This window comes from Loxodonta africana, chromosome 1, assembly GCF_030014295.1.
Source record: "Loxodonta africana isolate mLoxAfr1 chromosome 1, mLoxAfr1.hap2, whole genome shotgun sequence".
NCBI classification, from domain to species: Eukaryota; Metazoa; Chordata; class Mammalia; order Proboscidea; family Elephantidae; genus Loxodonta; species Loxodonta africana.
Window position 1 is genome coordinate 44,844,603 of NC_087342.1, and position 20,606 is coordinate 44,865,208.

Consider the following 20,606-nt stretch of genomic DNA (forward strand, 5'->3'; position numbering starts at 1 on the left):
AGTATGTGAGACAAGTCTCATCATCCTTGCTGTCTTAGGCTGGGTTCTCTAGAGAAGTAAAACCAGTAAAGTGTATAGATACATATAAAAAGAGAGAGATTTGTATCAAGGAAACTGTTCATGCAATTATAGAGGTTGGAACATCCCAAGTCTATGGATCAGAATACAGCTTCTCCTAATTCACGTAGATGCAGGGGCTGGTGAACCCAGGGTCAGAAGGTAAGCTGCTAGCTCAATTACCAAGAACTGGAGATCAGACAAACGACAGGCAGCTGCAGGATTCAGAACAAGCCAAAAACCTTGGTAAGGCCAGCAGGAAGGAAGTAGACAGGTGGAGGGCCAAAAAGATGAAGGCTGAGGGGGCGGTGAGCCACCACAGGCTCTGCCCTCTTTGGTACCACTCACCAGATTCCATCATGGGGGTGATCACATATCAAATTTCAACAGGAAAGTGATCACAACATTATACAACTGCCAAAACACTGAGAATCATGACCCAGCCAAGCTGACACACAATCTTAATCACCACGCTCACTTCTAAGGAGCATTCTGGCTGGGCTTCTTCCAAGACAGATTTGTTCATTCTTTTGGCAGTCCATGGTATATTCAATATTCTTCACCAACACCACAACTCAAAGGCATCAATTCTTAATCAGTCTTGCTTATTCATTGTCCAGCTTTCACATGCATATGAGGCAATTGAAAACACTGTGGTTTGGATCAGATGCACCTCAGTCCTCAAACTGACATCTTTGCTTTTAAACGTTTTAAGGAGGTGTTTTGCAGTAGATTTGCCCAGTGCAATACATTGGTTGATTTCTTGACTGCAGCTTCCATGGGTGTGGATTGTGCATCCAAGTAAGTGGTAGTCCCAGGCTTATGACATATTCGAGTTATGATGAACTGCCCTTACGACCATTAGTGTATCTGGAACATTGCATCTTCCTGGGAAGAAGTTACAGGAGCCTGCACCACACACGTGGTGACTGACTACCTGGACACCTGAGCTGAACCTGTAGAAGAAAAATGAATGGACTCCTGGGCTCATATGCCTGGTTACAGCTGTAGCCATCTGGTGATAGGACATCAGAGCTTTAAAGGAGCCAATAATCAAACAGCTTACTCAAGCAGCCTATTTGGGCATATCAAAACAAAACAAAGCAGGACACTAGGACACAGTAAGCAAACATAAAATAAATTAATACAATAACTCATAGATGGCTCAGAGACAACAGTCAATATTAAATCACATAAAGAAGCAGAGGACGATCACTTCAACAAGCTCCAAAAACAAAGAATCAAGGAATTTCCAGATGAAGATATTTTCCTGGAATGACCAGAGGTAGAATACAAAAGATTGATATACAGAACTCTTCAAAAGATCAGGAAGGAGATCAGACAAAACACAGAACAAGCCAAGGAACACACAGCTAAAGCAGTGGAGGAAATTAAGAAGGTTATTCAAGAGCATAATGACAAATTTAATAGGCTGCAAGAATCCACAGACAGCAAACAGAAATTCAGAAGATTAACAACAAAATTCCAGAATTAGACAACTCAATAGAAAGTCAGAGGAGCAGAATTGAGGATATGGAAGTTGGAATTAGTGAGGCTGAAGATAAAACATTTGGCACCAGTATATTCAAAGAAAAATCAGATAAAAGAGTTTAAAAAACATGAAGCGACCCTAAGAATCATGTGGGACTCTACCAAGACAAATAACCTACGAGTGATTGGAATACCAGAACAGGGAGGGAGAACAGAAAATACAGAGAAAATTGCTGAAGATGTGGCAAAAAGCTTCCCTGGTATCGTGAAAGACAGGGAGATATCTATCCAAAATGCTCATTGAACTCTACACAAGGTAGATTACAAAAGAAAGTCTAAGACTAAGGGTAAGTGAAAAGTCTTCCACAAAGGAGAGTCAATAAGAACAAACTCAGACTATTCAGCAGAAACCATACAGGCAAGAAGGCAATGGGATGACTTATATAAAGCCTTGAAGGAAAAAAAAATGCCAGCCAAGAATCATATATCCAGCAAAACTGTCTCTCAAATATGAAGGCAAAATTAGGATATTTCCAGATAAACAGAAGTTTAGGGAATTTGCAAAACCCAAACCAAAACTACAAAAAATACTAAAGGGAGTCCTCTGGTTACAAAAACAATAACACCAGATATCAATCCATGACTAGAACACAGGACAGAGCAACCAGATATCAACCCAGATATGGAAATCATAAAAATAAATCAAGATTAAAAAACACTCAAAACAAGGAAACAGAGATGTCATTATGTAAAAGATGACAACATTAAAACAATAAAGAGGGACTAAAAAATGTAGTCATAGATCTTCCATATGGGGGAAATCAAGGTGATATAAAGAGAAAAAAGCAAGGTTCAAACTTGGAAAATAGGGGTAAATATTAAGGGAACCACAAAGAAAACTGGCAGTCCTACACATCAAAACAAAATGCAAGAAAAAAATAAAGACTCAGCAAAAACAAAATCAACAACAACGAAAAACAGGAAAAGACAATATATAAAGAAAAACTACTCAGCACAAAAAATTAAGTGGAAAAAAGAAACCGTCAACAACACACAAAAAAAGACATCAAAATGACAACACTAAACTCATAAAAAAAAAAAATACCTATCAATAATTACACTGAATGTAAATGGACTAAATGCACCAATAAAGAGACAGAGTGGCAGAATGCATTAAAAAACACGATCTGTCTATGTCCTGCCTACAAGAGACACACCTAAGACTTAAAGACACAAACAAAATAAAATTCAAAGCGTGGTAAAAAATACATCAAGCAAATGACAATCAAAAAAGAGCAGGAGTGGCAATATTATTTTCTGACAAAATAGACTTTAAAGTTAAATCCACCACAAAGGATAAAGAAGGACAGTATATAATGATTAAATGGTCAATATGCCAGGAGGATAAAACCGTAGTAAATATTTACGCACCCAACGATAGGGCTTCCAGATACATAAAAAAAAACTCTAACAGCATTGAAAAGCGAGATAGAAAGCTCCACAAGAGTAGTAGGAGACTTCAACACAATAGTTTTGGTGAAGGATAGAACATCCAGAAAGAAGCTCAATAAAGATATGGAAGATCTAAACCAACTTGACCTCATAGGTATATACAGGACACTCCACCCAACAGCAGCCAAGTATACTTTCTTTTCCAACACACATGGAACATTCTCCAGAACAGACCACATATTAAGTCACAAGCAAGCCTTAACAGAATCCAAAACATTGAAATATTACAAAGCATCTTCTCTGACCATAAGGCTGTAAAAGTAGGAATCAATAACAGAAAAAGCAGGAAAAGAAATCAAACACATGGAAACTGAACAATACCTTACTCAAAAACTACTGAGTTACAGAAGAAATTAAAGATGGAATAAAGAAATTCATAGAATCCAAAGAGAATGAAAACACTTCCTACCAGAACTTTCAGAACACAGCTAAAGACGTGCCCAGAGGTCAATTTATAGCAATAAAGGCACACATCCAAAAAGAAGAAAGGGCCAAAATCAAAGAATTATGTCTACAACTTGAACAAATAGAAAGAGAGCAACAAAAGGAACCCTCAGGCACCAGAAGAAAGCAAATAATAAAAATTAGAGAAGAATTAAATTAAATAGAAAACAGAAAAACAATTGAAAGTGTTAACAAGACTAAAAGCTAGTTCTTTGAAAAAGTTAGCAAAATCGATAAACCGTTGGCATACTGACAAAAGAAAAACAGGAGAGGAAGCAAATAACCCACATAAGAAATGAGATGGGCAATGTCATAACAGACCCAACTGAAATTAAAAGAATCATATCAGATTACTATGAAAAACTATACTCTAACAAATTTGAAAACCTAGAAGAAATGGATGAATTTCTAGAAACACACTACCTACCTAAACTAACACAAACAGAGGTAGAACAACTAAATAGACCCATGACAAAAGAAGAGATTGAAAAGGTAATTAAAAAACTCCCAACAAAAAAAAAAGCCCTGGCCCTGATGGCTTCACTGGAGAATTCTATCAAACTTTCAGAGAAGAATTAACACCACTACTTCTAAAGGTATTGCAGAGCGTAGAAAAAGATGAAATACTTTCCAATTCATTCTATGAAGCCAGCATATTCCTGATACCAAAACCAGGTAAAGATACCACAAAAAAAAAAAAAGAAGGAAAGGAAATTACAGACCTATATTACACATGAATTCAGATGCAAAAATCCTCAACAAAATTCTAGCCAATAGAATTCAACAACACATCAAAAAAATAATTCACCATGACAGAGTGGGATTCATATCAGGTATGCAGGGGTGGTTTAACATTAGAAAAACAATCGATATAATCCATCACATAAATAAAACAAAAGATAAGAACCACATGATCTTGTCAACTGATGCAAAAAAGGCATTTGACAAAGTCCAACACCCATTCTTGATAAAAACTCTCAGCAAAATAGGAATAGGAGGGAAGTTCCTCAACATAATAAAGGGCATTTATACAAAGCCAACAGCCAACATTATCCTAAATGGAGAGTCCGAAAGCATTTCCCTTGAGAACAGGAACCAGACAAGTATGCCGTTTATCACCACTCTTATTCAACATTGTTCTGGAGGTCCTAGCCAGAGTAATTAAGCTAGATAAGGAATAAAGCATATCTAAATTGTTAAGGAAGAAGTAAAAGTATCTCTACTTGCAAATGACATGATCTTACACACAGAAAACCCTAACGAATCCACAAGAAAACTACTGAAACTAATAGAAGAGTTGAGCAGAGGATCTGGATATAAGATAAACATACAAAAATAAGTTGGATTACTCTACACAAACAAAGAGAATGTCGAAGAGGAAATCACCAAACCAATGCCATTTACAATAGCCTGCAAGAAAATAAAGTACTTAGGAATAAATCTAACCAGAGACATAAAAAACCTATACAAACAAAACTACAAGACATTACTGCAAGAAACCAAAAGAGACCTATATAAGTGAAAAAACATACCTTTCTCAGGGAGAAGAAGACTCAACATTGCTAAAATGTCTATTCTACCCAAAGTGATCTATACATACAATGCAATCCCAATCCAAATACCAGTGACATTTTTTAATCAGATGGAGAAACACATCACCAACTTCATATGGAAGGGAAAGAGGCCTCCGATAAAAAGAAGAACAAAGTGGGAAGCCTAACACTACCTGATTTTAGAACCTATTATATCACCACAGTAGTCAAAACACCTCCAACTGGTACAACAACAGATACATAGACCAATGGAACAGAGTTGAGAATCTAGGCATAAATCCATCCACATACGAGCAGCTGACATTTGACAAAGGCTCAAAGTCAGTTAAATGGGGAAAAGACAGTCTCTTTAACAAATGGTGCTGGCATAACTGGATATCCATCTGCAAAAAAATGAAACAAGACCCATACCTCACACCATGCACAAAAACTAACTCAAAATGAATCAAAGACGTATATATAAAATCTAAAATGATAAATATCATGGAAGAAAAAATAGGGACAACTCTAGAAGCCCTAATACATGGCATAAACAGAATACAAAACATTACTAACAATGCACAAACACCAGAAGAGAAACTAGATAACTGGGAACTCCTAAAAATCAAATACTATGTTCATCCAAAGATTTCAACAAAAGAGTAAAAAAGACTACCTACAGACTGGGAAATAGTGTTTGGCTCTGATAAATTTGATCAGAATCTTATCTCTAAAATCTACAAGATACTGCAAAACCTCAACAACAAAAAGACAACCCAATTAAAAAGTGGGGAAAGGATACGAATAGGCACTACACCAAAGAAGACATTCAGGAAGCTAACAGATACATGAGGAAATGCTCACAATCATTAGTCATTAGAGAAATGCAAATCAAAACTACAATGAAACACGATCTCACCCCAACCAAGCTGACATTAATCCAAAAAACACAAAATAATAAATGTTGGAGAGGTTGTGGAGAGACTGGAACACTTATACACTGCTGGTGGGAATGTAAAATGGTACAACCACTTTGGAAATCAATTTGGCACTTCCTTAAAAAGCTAGAAATAGAATACGGCACAATCTAGCAATCCCACTCCTTGGAATATATCCTAGAGAAATAAGAGCCTTTACATGAATGGATATATGCACACCCATGTTCACTGCAGCAGTGTTTACAATAGCAAAAAAGATGGAAGCCACCAAGGTGCCCATCAATGGATGAATGGATAAATAAATTATGGTGTATTCACATGATGGAATAGCATGCAAGAATTTAGAACAGTGATGAATCTGTGAAACATTTCATAACGTGAAGGAATCTGGAAGGCATTATGTATGCTGAGCGAAATTAATCAATTGCAAAAGGACAAATATTGTATGAGACCACTATTATAAGAACTCAAGAAAAAGTTTGAACACAGAAGAAAATAACCTTTCATGGTTACGAGGGTGGGAAGGGAAGGAGAGGGGTATTCATTAATGGTAGACAAGAACTATTTTAGGTGAAGGGAAAGACAACACACAATACAGGAAAGGTCAGCACAACAGGACTAAACCAAAAGCAAAGAGTTTCTTGAATACAACCAAATACTTCGAACGCCAGAGTAACAGGGATGGGGACGTGGTGACCATGGTTTCAGGGGACATCTAGGTAAACGGGCATAACAAAATGTATTAAGAAAATGTTCTGTATTCCACTTTAGTGAGTGACATCTGGGGTCTTAAATGCTAGCAAGCGGCCATGCATCAATTGTCTCAACCGACCTGGAGCGAAGGAGAATGAAGAACACCAAAGGCACAAGGAAAATATGAGCCCAAGAGACAAAAACGGCCACATAAGCCAGAAACTCCATCAGCCTGAGACCATCTATGGTGCCTGGCTACCACCGATGTCTACCCTTACAGGGAACACAACAGAGAATCCCTGATGGAGCAGGAGAACTGTGGGATGCAGACCTCAAATGCTAGTAAAAAGACCAGATTTAATGGTCTGGCTGAGACTGAAGGGACCCCAGATGTCATGGCCCCCAGACCCTCTGTGTGCCCAAGACTGGAACCATTCCTGCAGCCAACTCTTCAGGCAGGGATTAGACTGGACTATAAGACAGAAAATAATGCTGGTGAGAAGTGAGCTTCTTGGCTCAAGTAGACACATGAGACTATGCAGGCAGCTCCTGCCTGGAGGCGAGATGAGAAGGCAGAGAGGGACAGGAGCTGGTTGGATGGACACAGAGAATACAGCGTGGAGATGAGGAGTGTGCTGTCACATTAGGGGAAGAGCAGCTAGGGTTACATAGCAAGGTGTGTATAAGTTTTTGTATGACAGATTGACTTGAACGGTAAACTTTCACTTAAAACACAATAAATAAAAAAAAATTACAGTGAAAGGATTAGCTGGAGTTTTAAAAAAATTAAATCAGCGGCATAGCTGCTTGAAAACATGGACCTAAATCTTGATCATTTTGCTAAAGTTAATAGGCAAGTTCAGGAAGTTGTGAGATGTTACTGAAAAATGTATGAAGGAGGCAGGATGAGAAGGCAGGAAGGGACAGAAGCTGGTTGGATGGACATGGGAAACCAGGGGTGGAAAGGAGAGTGTGCTGTCACATTATACGGATTGCAATTACTGTCATGTAACAATATGTGTATGAATTTTTGTATGAGAAATTAATTTGAACTGCAAACTTTCACCTAAAGCACACAAAAAAATTTTTTTTAAAACCCTAAAAAATAGTACTGAAAAAAAAAAAGGACCATACAGATAGCTGTCACTGATTTTCTGACTAGAAATGACATCCCCATTCCCGGGGATAATCCAGATGATCCAGAACCTTTCACAAGCGGAGTTATTACCGAAACTGACAAAATGCCACCATCATCCAACTCTTCTTCATCATCAGAGTAAATTTTTATGACGTATTTTTTATGTACATATTAAAATATATCTGTAAATTTATATGTAATGTATCCAACACTCAAAGACAAATAGAGATTGGATCTATAAAGATACTGATAATAAAAGACAATAATAATGGAAACTAAAAAAAAAAAAGATTTATTCAACTTACGTCAGAATTGACTTAGAACAGAGTTGTCGGAACAGAACCCCATCGTATGTGAGACTAACTGTAATGTTCTACCGTGTCAGCTGGAGCTAAGAACCAGTGATGTCAAGGTAGGGACACAGTTCCGTTAAACGTATTTTCCTTAAAAGGCAAAATTGTGTCATTTATTTACCTTGTCCTCACAGTCCCCACAGTAACTGTACTGGGTGTGAACTAAATGCTCATGAACAAGAAAACAAGAGAATAAAGTAACTCATGAGGGAGTTTTGTGGTGAAAACGGCACTTGAATTTAGAAGCAATGCATCAGGAAGAAGGAAACCCCAGCACTGTGCAGTGCCAAAACAAGGCAAATATTTCTCCAATTATAAGCGATGTAAATAATCATCTTTGGCTTCTGGTCATTTCCTCAGAAATGCGTGGGTTGCACCAGGCTCCCTGCTAATATTTTAATTTGATCCACTCACTGAGATGAATACTGTAGTAATTTTGCACCCGAGAGAAAAACTTTTCCCCTAATCTAGATTTTTAAAGAATACACTTATAGTCGTCCCTCTAGTCCCCAAGTTCCAGAAAGTTACAACTGAAAGGATTTGAGCACGATCTTAACTCCTTAAAAGGGAAGCTTTTGCTGGCATAGCTCTTTGGAACTGGTGGCTGTGTTACTGTTTCCCCCAATCCAAACTTAAGAGAAATTTCCTAGTAACTTGTAGAGTTTTTGTTTTTGTTTTTCCCTGAAACTTCTTCACACTTGTTCTTTGCAAATCTACAAGTCTATTTTCCTATTCATGTAAATTACTCAACTCAGCCTTTAAAAATCCCTCTTTTAGATCAGATTTTTATTTTAATTTGAAATGGAAAATAGTTTAACATGATTTGAACCGGCAAATACAGACAGTTTGAAAAAAATCTGTCACCTCTGGATTATTCAAGAGACTTAACAGAATAAATCTTATTTTCAACTTCAATGAACACCTCCTTAAATCCCTTACTTATAGCACTTCCTCTCAGTCTGCAAGCCTGCATAAAAAAAATACAGCTTATTAAAGAAACATAGAAACAAAAGCACCTCATGACTTCCTGCGTGGGCTGGTGGTTTACAACAGAAGGAGGGATAAAGAATGAAACCCTGGGCCAGCTGTTTCAATTCTTCTATAATAGGTCTCCCCTTGGTGGTGGCATATTGTCAAGTTTCAAAACAACCTTGGATGAGGGAATGCATAGTCACCAATCTAACAGAGTCAGGAGAATGGGCAATTAGAGACACTGACCACACCCATAAAACTTAGCACCGAGGTGAAGAATGAAGACACTGACCAAGATCCTCTAAGCCAGAGCTGTGGAATGTGCCAAAAGAGTGCCAGGTGCTCTGGGAGGTCAGAGACTAGAGGGGCACTTTCGATCATGCAGGGAATGACACCATTCAGGATTTGACAGATGGGGAGGGAATGATGGGCTGGGTTTGGAGATGAGGGAGACATAGCTGGGAAATTCAGGTTGACTCAGGAAACACAAGGAGAACAGTTTGCTTGGAGTAGAGATTTTATGTTGGAGGATACTGTGGCATGGTGTGTTAAAAATATTTGACAGACCACCATAACAAGAAGCACACCCAGCACCTAAATCTTGGTTTCTAATGCCAGTCTCCAATAAAAAGAACCAGGGGTCTGTCTTAGTTATCTAGTGCTACTATAACAGAAATACCACAAGTGGATGTGTTTAACAAAAAGAAATTTATACTCTCACAGTTTAGGAGGCTAGAAGTCCAAATTCAGGGCACCAGCTCCAGGGGAAACCTTTCTTTCTCTGTCAGCTCTGGGGAAATGTCCTTGTCATTAATTTTCCCCTGGTCTATGTGCTTCTTAGTGCAGAGACCCAGGGTCCAAAGGGTGTGCTCTGCTCCTGGCTCTTCTTGCTTGGTGATAATGAGGTCCCTTTCCTCTCTGCTCATTTTTCTCTTTTAAATCTCAAAAGAGATTGACTCAAAATACAACCTAATCCTGTAGAGTGTGTCCTCCTCATTAACTTAACTGCCTCTAATCCTGCCTCATTATCATAGAGGTTAGGAGTTGTAATACATAGGATAATTGTATCACATCACACAAAAAAGGACCACCACACAATACTGGGAATCATGGCCTAGATAAGTTGACAAACATTTTGGGGGGACATAATTCAATCCACAACAAGTTCTGTGATGGTTAAGGTTGTGTGCCAACTTGGCCTGGCCGTGACTCTCAGTGGTTTGGCAGTTATGATGCAGTTTGTCAGCTATGTAATGATGTAATCCCCTCTGTAATGAGATCTGATATAATCTCCATGAGGAGATCTGTTATAAGTGGCCAATCAGCTGAAAGGGAGCTTCGGTGGGGGGGTGTGCCTTGCATCCAATATAGGTGGACTTTCTGGCAAAGCTTAAAGGCTTTTGCTTGCTCTGGATCCTGCAGCTGGCTCCTGTTCATCTGACCTCTGGTTCTTGTGACATGAGCTAGAAGTTTACCTACTGTCTTATCTGCCTATCTTGGGATCTGTCAGCCTCTTCAACCTGTGAGCCAGGGGCCTGTTGTATGACCTGCCAGCCCATGTAGCTACATAAGTCAGGAGGAGCCTTCAGCCTGACCCATGAACTTGGTACTTTCCAGCCTATATGACTGCACGAACCATTTCCTTGATATAAATCTCTTTCCATATATTTATATGTTTTACTGGTTTTGCTTCTCTAGAGAATCCAGCCTAAGACAGGCTCCTGGGAAAAATGCCTGTTCTGTGATGGGGGAAGAAATACACAAAATGAGCTTGTAGCATCTTACACACACAGACACTAATGCAGTCTATTAAGAGGTACAGGAATCAACTGAAAGAGCTCCTAATGACTACAAAGCTGAAAAAATGTATTTGAGCAACAAAAAAATTAAGTAGTATTGGGTTATAACCCAAAGTATAAAATAAATATCCATAAGTCCATGCTGAAATAAATGATTAAATAAATGAGGAAGAAGAGACAAATATTCTTGAAGAATTCCAAATAATTTATGTAGATACTGATCCCTCAAGGAGGGAGAGCATACGAAGCTAGAAATGAATAATAGAAAAAAAAAAAAAAACCTGGAAAATACACAAATATCTGGAAATTAAACAACATACTATTAAACTACAAATGGGTCAAGGAAGAAACCAAAAGAGAAATCATAAATTTCTTAAAGTCAAATATAAATAAAAGCATGACATACCAAAACTTATGGGATGCAGTGAAGGCAGTACTCAGAAGGAAGCATAGCAATAAATGCCTACATAAAAAAAAGAAGCAAGATTTCAAATTAACAGCCTCACTAAGCAACCCTACGAATTAGAAAGAGAAGGAAAAACTAAGCCTAACCCAACCAGAATAGAAATAACAAAAATCAGAACATAAATAAATCAAATCAAAAACAGAAAAGTAGAATCAATAAAACCAGAAGTTGCTTCTTTGAAAAGATCGATAAAATTGGCAAACCTTTAGCTAAACTAAGAAAAGAAGAGAAAAGATGCAAATAACCAAAATAAAAAATGAAAGAGGGGACATTACAACTGACCGGGTAGAAATAAAAAGAATTATGACAGAATATTATGAACAACTTCATGGCAACAAACTGGATAACCTAGATGACAAATGGGCAAATTCATAGAAGCACACAACCTACCCAGACTGACTCAAGGGAAAACAGAAAGTCACAACAGACCCATAACAAGTGAAGAAATTGAATCAGTGATCAAAAACCTCCCAAAACCACCAACAACAAAAAGTCCTGGACCAAATGGTTTCACTGGGGAATTCTTCCAAACATTTAGAGAAGAATTGACACCAATACTGTTTAAACTCTTCCCAAAGATAGAGAAGGAAGGAATACTCCCTAATTGATTCTATGAGGCGAACATAATCCTTATACCCAAACCAGACAAAAACACAACAAGAAAAGAAAACTACAGGCCTCTATCTCTTATGAATACGGATGCAAATATTCCCAACAAAATACTGGTGAACAGAATCCAACAGTATATTAAAACAGTCATACACCATGACCAAGTGGGATTCATTCTGGGAATGCAAGGATGGTTCAACATTAGAAAATCAACCAACGTAATACACCAAATCAATAAACAAAAGAACCACATGGTCATCTCTATGGATGCAAAAAAGCATTTGATGAAATCCAACACCGTTTCTTGATGAAAACCCTAAAGAAGATGGGAATAGAAGGGAAATTCCTCAATATGATTCAGGGCATATATGAAAGCCAACAGCCAACACTATTCTTAATGGAGAAACACTGAGAACTTTCCCTTGAAATAGGGAACAAAACAAGGGTGTCTGCTCTCACCACTTCTATTCAATATTTTCTTAGAAGTCCTAGCCAGAGCAATAAGACAACAGAAAGAAATAAAAGGTATCCAGATTGGAAAAGAAGTAAAATTATCTCTATCCACAGATGATATGATCCTATATATAGAAAATCCCAAACAGTTCACAGCTAATAGAGGAATTACCAAAGTTTGAGGATACAAGGTCAACAAAAAAAATCAGTTGGGTTTCTATACGCCAGCAACGAGAAACCTGAAAGGTAAATTAGGGAAACAATTCCATTTACAATAGTATCTAAAAGAGTAAAATATCTAGGAATAAATCTAACCAGGGATGTGAAGGACTTATATGATGAAAACTATAAAACACTAGTGAAAGAGCTTAAAGAAGACTTATATAAATTGAAAGATGTTCCATGTTCTTGGATTGGAAGACTTAATATTAAGATGTCAATACCATCCAGAGCCATCTATAGATTCAATACAATCCTCATCAAAATTTCAACAGTCTTCCTTACAGAAATAGAAAAAACAATCCTTAACTTTATATGGAAGGACAAGAGACCCTGAATAGCTAAAACAATGTTGAAAGAGAAGAACAAAGTAGCAGGACTCACACTTCCTGTTTTTAAAACATACTGTACAGCTATAGTAATTGAAACAGCCTGGTGTTTGTATAACAGTAGACACATAGACCAATGGAATAGAACTGCGAATCCAGAAATATACCCACACTGTCTATGGTCAACTGATTTTTGACAAGGATGCTAAGTCCATTGATGGGAATAGAAGCGTCCTTAATAATGGTGCTGGGAAAATTGGGTTCCCACATGCAGGAAAATGAAATAGCATCCATGCCTCACACCTTACACAAAACAAATTCAAAATGGATTAAGGACATAAATGTGCAAACTAAAACCATAAAATTCTTAGAAGAACAAGCAGAGGCAACACTGTCATGCTTAGCTTTCAACAACGAATTATAGAACATAATAACAAAAACACAAACAGCAAAAGACAAAATAAATGGAACCTCATAAAAATTAAAAAATGTATTCATCTAAAGACTTTACCAAAAAAGTGAAAAGACAAGCTATCGATTGGGAGAATATCTTCAGAAACCTTATATCCAAAAAGAACCTAATAACCAAAATACATATAAAACTTTGACAACTTAACAACAAAAAGAAAAATAATCCAATCATAAATGGACAAAGGACTGGAATAGACATTTCACCAAAGAGGACATTTAAATGGCCATTAAACAGATGAAAAGATGCTCAATGTCATTAGCCATCAAAGAGATGCAAATCAAAACCACAATCAGATACCATTTCACTCCCACCCACTAGGATGGCTAAGATTAAAAAAACTAAAAACAACAAATGTTGGCAAGGATGTGGGGAAATTGGAACCCTTATCTGTTTCTGGTAAATGCAAAGTGGTACAGCTATTGTGGAAAACAGTGTGGCAGTTCCTCAGAAAACTAAAAATAGGACTACCATATGATCCAGCAATCACACTCCTAGGTATACATCCAAAAGACTTGAATGTAGAGACCCAAAAAGAGATTTGTACACCAATGTTTATTGCACTACTAGTCACAGTAGCCAAAAGGTGGAAGCAACCTCTATGCCCATCAGCAGAAGAATGGATAAATAAAATGTGGTACAAATGTATAACGGAATACTACTCAGCCAGTAGGAGAAATGAAGTCTTAATACATGCTATGGTATTGATGGATCTTGAAGACATTATGTTGAGTGAAATAAGCCAACCACAAAAGGACAATATTGTATAAGCGCACTTATATAAAAAGACAAGAAAAGGCAAATGTATAGAGACCAAAGTTTATTAGTAGTTACCAGAGACAAGATGGAGGGGAAGAATGGGGGTTAAAAGTGATGGAAAAATCACATTGATAAAGGATATGGTTGCACAGAGGCGGGACCAAGAAGGCAGAGTAGTCGGACACTTCCTGTGGTCCCTCTTACAGCAAAGACCTGAAAAAACAAGTGAGTCGATTATATATGACCAGCTAGGAGCCCTGAACATCAAAGGCAAAGTTGAGGAATCGGACTGAGAAGCAAGGGGAGTGAGAAATGATTCAGAAACAGCAAGGAGTTGCCAGACCTGACCCAGCAGAAACTGGAACCCCCTGCAGGCCAATTCTGCCACTGATGCAAGCATAGTGAGGCAAGCAGAGGTGTTTGGGATGTGTTTTTCACATCAGGAGAGACCAAACATAGGATCGTCTGCTCAACCCTCCAGAACGACTGAGAAGTGGCCCACAATCACCAAACGATAAGTACCTGCATCTAACCTACCACGATCCAAAAATACTCCTTCAGGAAAAACCTCTCACCCACTTACCTGCTCCCTTCACGCTCTGCACTGGGTCCCAGCCGGCTGCATCCCCTAGGCCAGTAGAAGGACACTGCACTAGCACCGAGCCATTCTCTCAGCCTTGGAGAGGAAACAAATTAACAAACAGGAAAAAATGATCTGCTGGCTCCCCTGAGCTGGGAATTCAGGACAGAAACAGTGCCTTGGCCTACACACAGGTGTAATGGATCTACAGACTTTGAATGCCTTTCACCTCTGCATAGAACCATGTGGGCCCATTTCAACAGTGTAGGCCCTCATTAGCACAGTACAACAGGGTATATACCTGAGGTCTAACTTCAAGTATTTCAGCTACATGATGAAGAGGCAAGATTGTGCCATTTGACATCACTCTGCCTATTAAGCAGGGGTCCTTACCTACCCATATCAGGGGTCTGAGGATTAGTGGCTACATCCATGACACCTAGGCACCCACGACAGGGATCTAAGAATAAGTGGTGCCTCCCAGTCCTTACAACCAACAGCATTGGGTACCCAGCTGCAAAACCCACCCACATACATGCTCTAGGGAACAGAGATATGCTTCCCTCACAGACACTCAGGGGCAGTTGTCAGCCCCTACCTTGCTCAGCACATGACCCCCTACTGCACCCAGATGCCTGTGCCTACAACAATCACCCCTGCTTGTCTAGGACTGTAGGTGAGAGCCTGCACCACACAATTGGTGACTGACTCTCTGGACACCTGAGCCGAATCCATACAAAAAAAGTGAATGGACTCCTGGGCTCACACTCCTAGCAACAGCTCTAACCACCTGGTGACAGGATGTTACAGCTTCAAAGGCACCAATAACCAAACTTGCTCATTACAGCAGCCTATTTGGGCATATCAAAACAAAACAAAACAAGAAGCTAGGACACAGTAAGCAAACATAAAATAAATAAATACAATAACTTATTGATGGCTCAGAGACAAGAGTCAATATCAAATCACATAAAGAGGTAGACCATGACGGCTTTAGCAAGCTCTCAAAACAAAGAATGAAAAAAATCTTCTGGATGAAGAGAATTTCCTGGAATTACTAGAGGTAGAATATGAAAAATTAATATACAGAACTCTTCAAGAGATCAGGAAGGATATCAGGCAAAACACAGAACAAGCCAAGGAAGGCACAGGGAAAGCATTAGAGGAACTTAAGAAGATTAGACAAGAGCATAATGACAAATTTAATAAGCTGCAAGAATCCATAAAGAGACAGCAAACAGAAATTCATAAGATTAACATTAAAATTTCAGAATTAGACAATTCAACAGAAATTCATAAGATTAACATTAAAATTTCAGAATTAGACAATTCAACAGAAAGTCATAAGAGCAGAATTGACGGAATGGAAATCAGAATTAGTGAGATTGAAGATAAAGCACTTGGCACCAATTATTTCAGGAAAAATCAGATAAAAGAATTAAAAAAAATGAGGAAACCCTAGGAATTATGTGGGACTCTATCAAAAGGAGTAACCTATGAGTGATTGGAGTGCCAGAACGGGGAGGATAACAGAAAATACAGAGAGAATTGTTGAAGATTTGTTGACAGAAAAATTTCCTGATATTTTGAAAGATGAGAAGATATCTATCCAACACGCTCATTGAACAAGGTAGATCTCAAAAGAAAGTCACCAAAACATATTATTATCAAACTTGCCAAAACCAAACATAAAGAGAGAATTTTAAGAGTGGCTAGGGATAAATGAAAAGTCACCTACAATGGAGAGTCAATAAGACTAAGCTTGGACTACTCAGCAGAAACCACACAGGCAAGAGGGCAATGAAATGACATATATAAAGCCTTGAAGGAAAAAAATTGCCAGCCAAGAATTATATATGCAGCAAAACTGTCCCTCAAATATGATGGTGAAATTAGGACATCTCCAGACAAACAGAAGTTCAGGGAATTTGCAAAAACAAAACCAAAATTACAAGAAATACTAAAGGGAGTCCTTCAGTTAGAAAGTCAACAACATCAGATAATAGCCCAAAACTAGAACACAGGACAGAGCAACCAGATATCAACAGAGATATGGAAGTCACAAAAATAAATTAAAGCTAAAACACTCAAAATAGAGACACAGAGATGTCATTATGTAAAAGATGACAACATTAAAACAATAAAGACAGACTAAAAAATGTAGTCATAGATCTTTCATATGAAGAGGACGTCAAGAATATATAGAGAAATAAAAGATTGGTCTAAATTTAGAAAAATAGGGGTAAATATTAAAGTAACCACAAAGGAAACTAACAATCCTACACATCAAAATAAAACAAACAAGAAAAACATAAAGACTTAGCAAATACAAAATCAACAATAATGAAAAAGAGGAAAAAAAATATATAAAGAAAAGTGACTCAGCACAGAAAATTAAGATGAAGAAACTGTCAACAACACACACACACACAAAAGACATTAAAATGACAGCACTAAACTCATACCTATCAATAATTATGCTGAAAGTAAAAGGACTTAATGAACAAATAGACAGCAATTGGCAAAATGCATTAAAAAACTCGATCTATCTGTATGCTGCCTACAAGAGACACGCCTTAGACTTTAAGACACAAACTAAAACTCAAAGGATGCAAAAAATATATCAAGCAAACAACAATCAAAAAAGAGCTGGAGTGGCAATATTAATTTCTGACAAAATAGTCTTTAAAGTAAAATCCACCACAAAGGATAAGGAAGGGCACTATCTAATGATTAAAGGGTCAATACGCCAGGAGGATAAAACCATAATAAATATTTACTGATCTGACAGGGCTCCAAAATACATAAAACAAACTCTAACAGCATTGAAAAGAGAGATAGAGAGCTCCACAGTAATAGTAGGAGGCTTCAACACACCATTTTTGATGAAGGACAGAACATCTGAAAGAAGCTCAATAAAGGTACCAAAAACCAAACTCAGTGCCGTTGAGTCAATTCTGACTCATAGCGACCCTATAGGACAGAGTAGAATTGCCCCATAGAGTTTCCAAGGAGAGCCGGGAAGATTCAAACTGCGGACCCTTTGCTTAGCAGCTGTAGCACTTAGCCACTACGCCACCAGAGTTTCTTCAAAAAAGGCACAGGAGATCTAAATGCCACAATCAACAAATTTGACCTCATAGACATATACAGAACACTCCACCCAACGGCAACCAAGTATATTTTCTTTTCCAATGCACATGGATCACAGACCACATATTAGGCCATAAAGCAAGCCTTAATAGAATCCAAAGCATGGAAATGTTACAAAGCATTTTTTCTGACTATAGAGCCATAAAAGTAGAAATCAATAACAGAAAAAAACAAGGAAAAAAAATCAAACACATGGAAACTGAGCAATACTTTGCTCAAAAACTACTGGGTTATAGAAGAAATTAAGGACAGAATAAAGAAATTCATAGAATCCAATGAGAATGAAAAGACATCCTACCAGAACATTTGGGACACGGCAAAAGCAGTGCTCAGAGGTCAATTTATAGCAATAAATGCACACATCCAAAAAGAAGAAAGGGCCAAAATCAAAGAACTATCCCTACAACTTGAACAAATAGAAAGAAAGCAACAAAAGAAACTGTCGGGCACCAGAAAAAAGCAAATAATAAAAACTAGAGCAAAATTAAATGAAATAGAGAACAGAAAAACAATCAAAAGACTTAACAAGACCAAAAGCTGGTTCTTTGAAAAGATCAATAAAATCAATAAACCATCAGCCAAACTGACAAAAGAAAAACAGGAGAGGGAGCAAATAACCTGAATAAGAAATAAGAAGGGTGATATCAAAACAGACCCAACTGAAATTAAAAAGAATCGTGACTGAATACTATGAAAAACTGTACTCTAACAAATTTGAAAACCTAGAGGATATGGACAAATTTCTGGAAATATACTACCTAAACTAACACAAATGGAGGCAAAACAACTAAATAAACCTATAACAAAAGAAGAGACTGAAAAGGTAATTCAAAAACTCCCAACAAAAAAAAAGTCCCGGTCCTGACAGAGAATTCTACCAAGCTTTGAGAGAAGAGTTAACACCACTACTACTAAAAGTATTTCAGAGGATAGAATGCTCCCAAACTCATTCTATGAAGCCAGCATATCCCTGATACCAAAACCAGGTAAAGACACCACACAAAAAAGAAAATTATAGACTAATATCCCTCATCAACTTAGATACAAAAATCCTCGACAAAATTTTAGCTGACAGAATTCAACAACATATCAAAAAAATAATTCATCATGACCAAGTGGGACTCATACCAGGTATGCAGGGATGTTTCAACATTAGAAAACAAATCAATGTAATCAACCACATAAATGAAACAAAAGACATGATCCTATCAACTGAGCCAGAAAAGGCAAAGTCCAACACCCAGCCATGATGGAAACTCTCAGCAAAGTAGGAATAGAAGGGAAATTCCTCAACAAAATAAAGGGCATTTATACAAAGCCAACAGCCAACATCATCCTAAATGGAGAGAGTCTGAAAACATTCCCCTTGAGAACGGAAACCAGACAAGGATGCCTTTTATCACCACTCTTCTTCAACATTGTGTTGGAGGTCCTGGTCAGAGAAATTAGGCTAGAAAAAGAAATAAAGGGCATCCAAATTAGTAAGGAAGAAGTAAAAGTATCCCTATTTCCATGATATTATCTTATACACCAACGGCACTGGGTTTTGGGACCTTATACACAGAAAACCCTAAAGAATCCACAAAAATACTACTGAAACTAATAGGAGGTTTCTGCAAAGCATCAGAGTACAAGATAAACATGCAAAAATCAGTTGTATTCCTCTACACCAATAAAGAGAACATCAAAGAAGAAATCACCACATCAATACCATTTACAATAGCCCCAAGGAAGATAAAATAAATCTAACCAGAGACATAAAAGACCTATACAAAGAAAACTACAAGACACTACTGCAAGAAACAAAAAAAGACTTACATAAGAGGAAAAACATACCTTGCTTATGGACAGGAAGACTCAACACTTTGAAAATGTCTATTCTGCCCAAAGCAATCTACAGATACAATGCAATCCTGATCCAAATTCCAATGGTGTTTTTTAATGAGATGGAGAAACAAATCACCAACTTCATATGAAAAGGGAAGAGGCCCCGGATAAGTAAAGCATTACTGAAAATGAAGAACAAAGTGGGAGGCCTCCTACTATCTGATCTGATCTTAGAACCTATTATATCACCACAGTAGTCAAAACAGCCTGGTAACAACAGATACATAGACCAAGGGAACAGAATTGAGAATCTAGACATAAATTCATCCTCCTATGAGCAGCCGATATTTGACAAAGGCCCAAAGTCTATTAAATGGGGGAAAAGACAGTCTCTCTAACAAATGGTGTTGGCATAACTGTATATCCATCTGTAAAAAAATGAAACAGGACCTGTACCTCACACCATGCACAAAAACTAACTCAAAATGGATCAAAGACCTAAATATAAAATCTAAAATGATAAAGATCATGGAAGAAATAATAGGGACAATGCTAGGATCTTTAATACATGGCATAAACAGTATACAAAACATTACTAACAATGCACAAACACCAGAAGAGAAACTAGATAACTGAGAACTCCTAAAAATCAAACACTTATGCTAATCCAAAGACTTCACCAAAAGAGTAAAAAGACATCCTACACTGGGAAAAAATTTGGGGCTATGCAAATCCATTCAACATCTGATCTCTAGTGCTCAGAGGTCAATTTATAGCAATAAATGCACACAACCAAAAAGAAGGAAGGAAAAT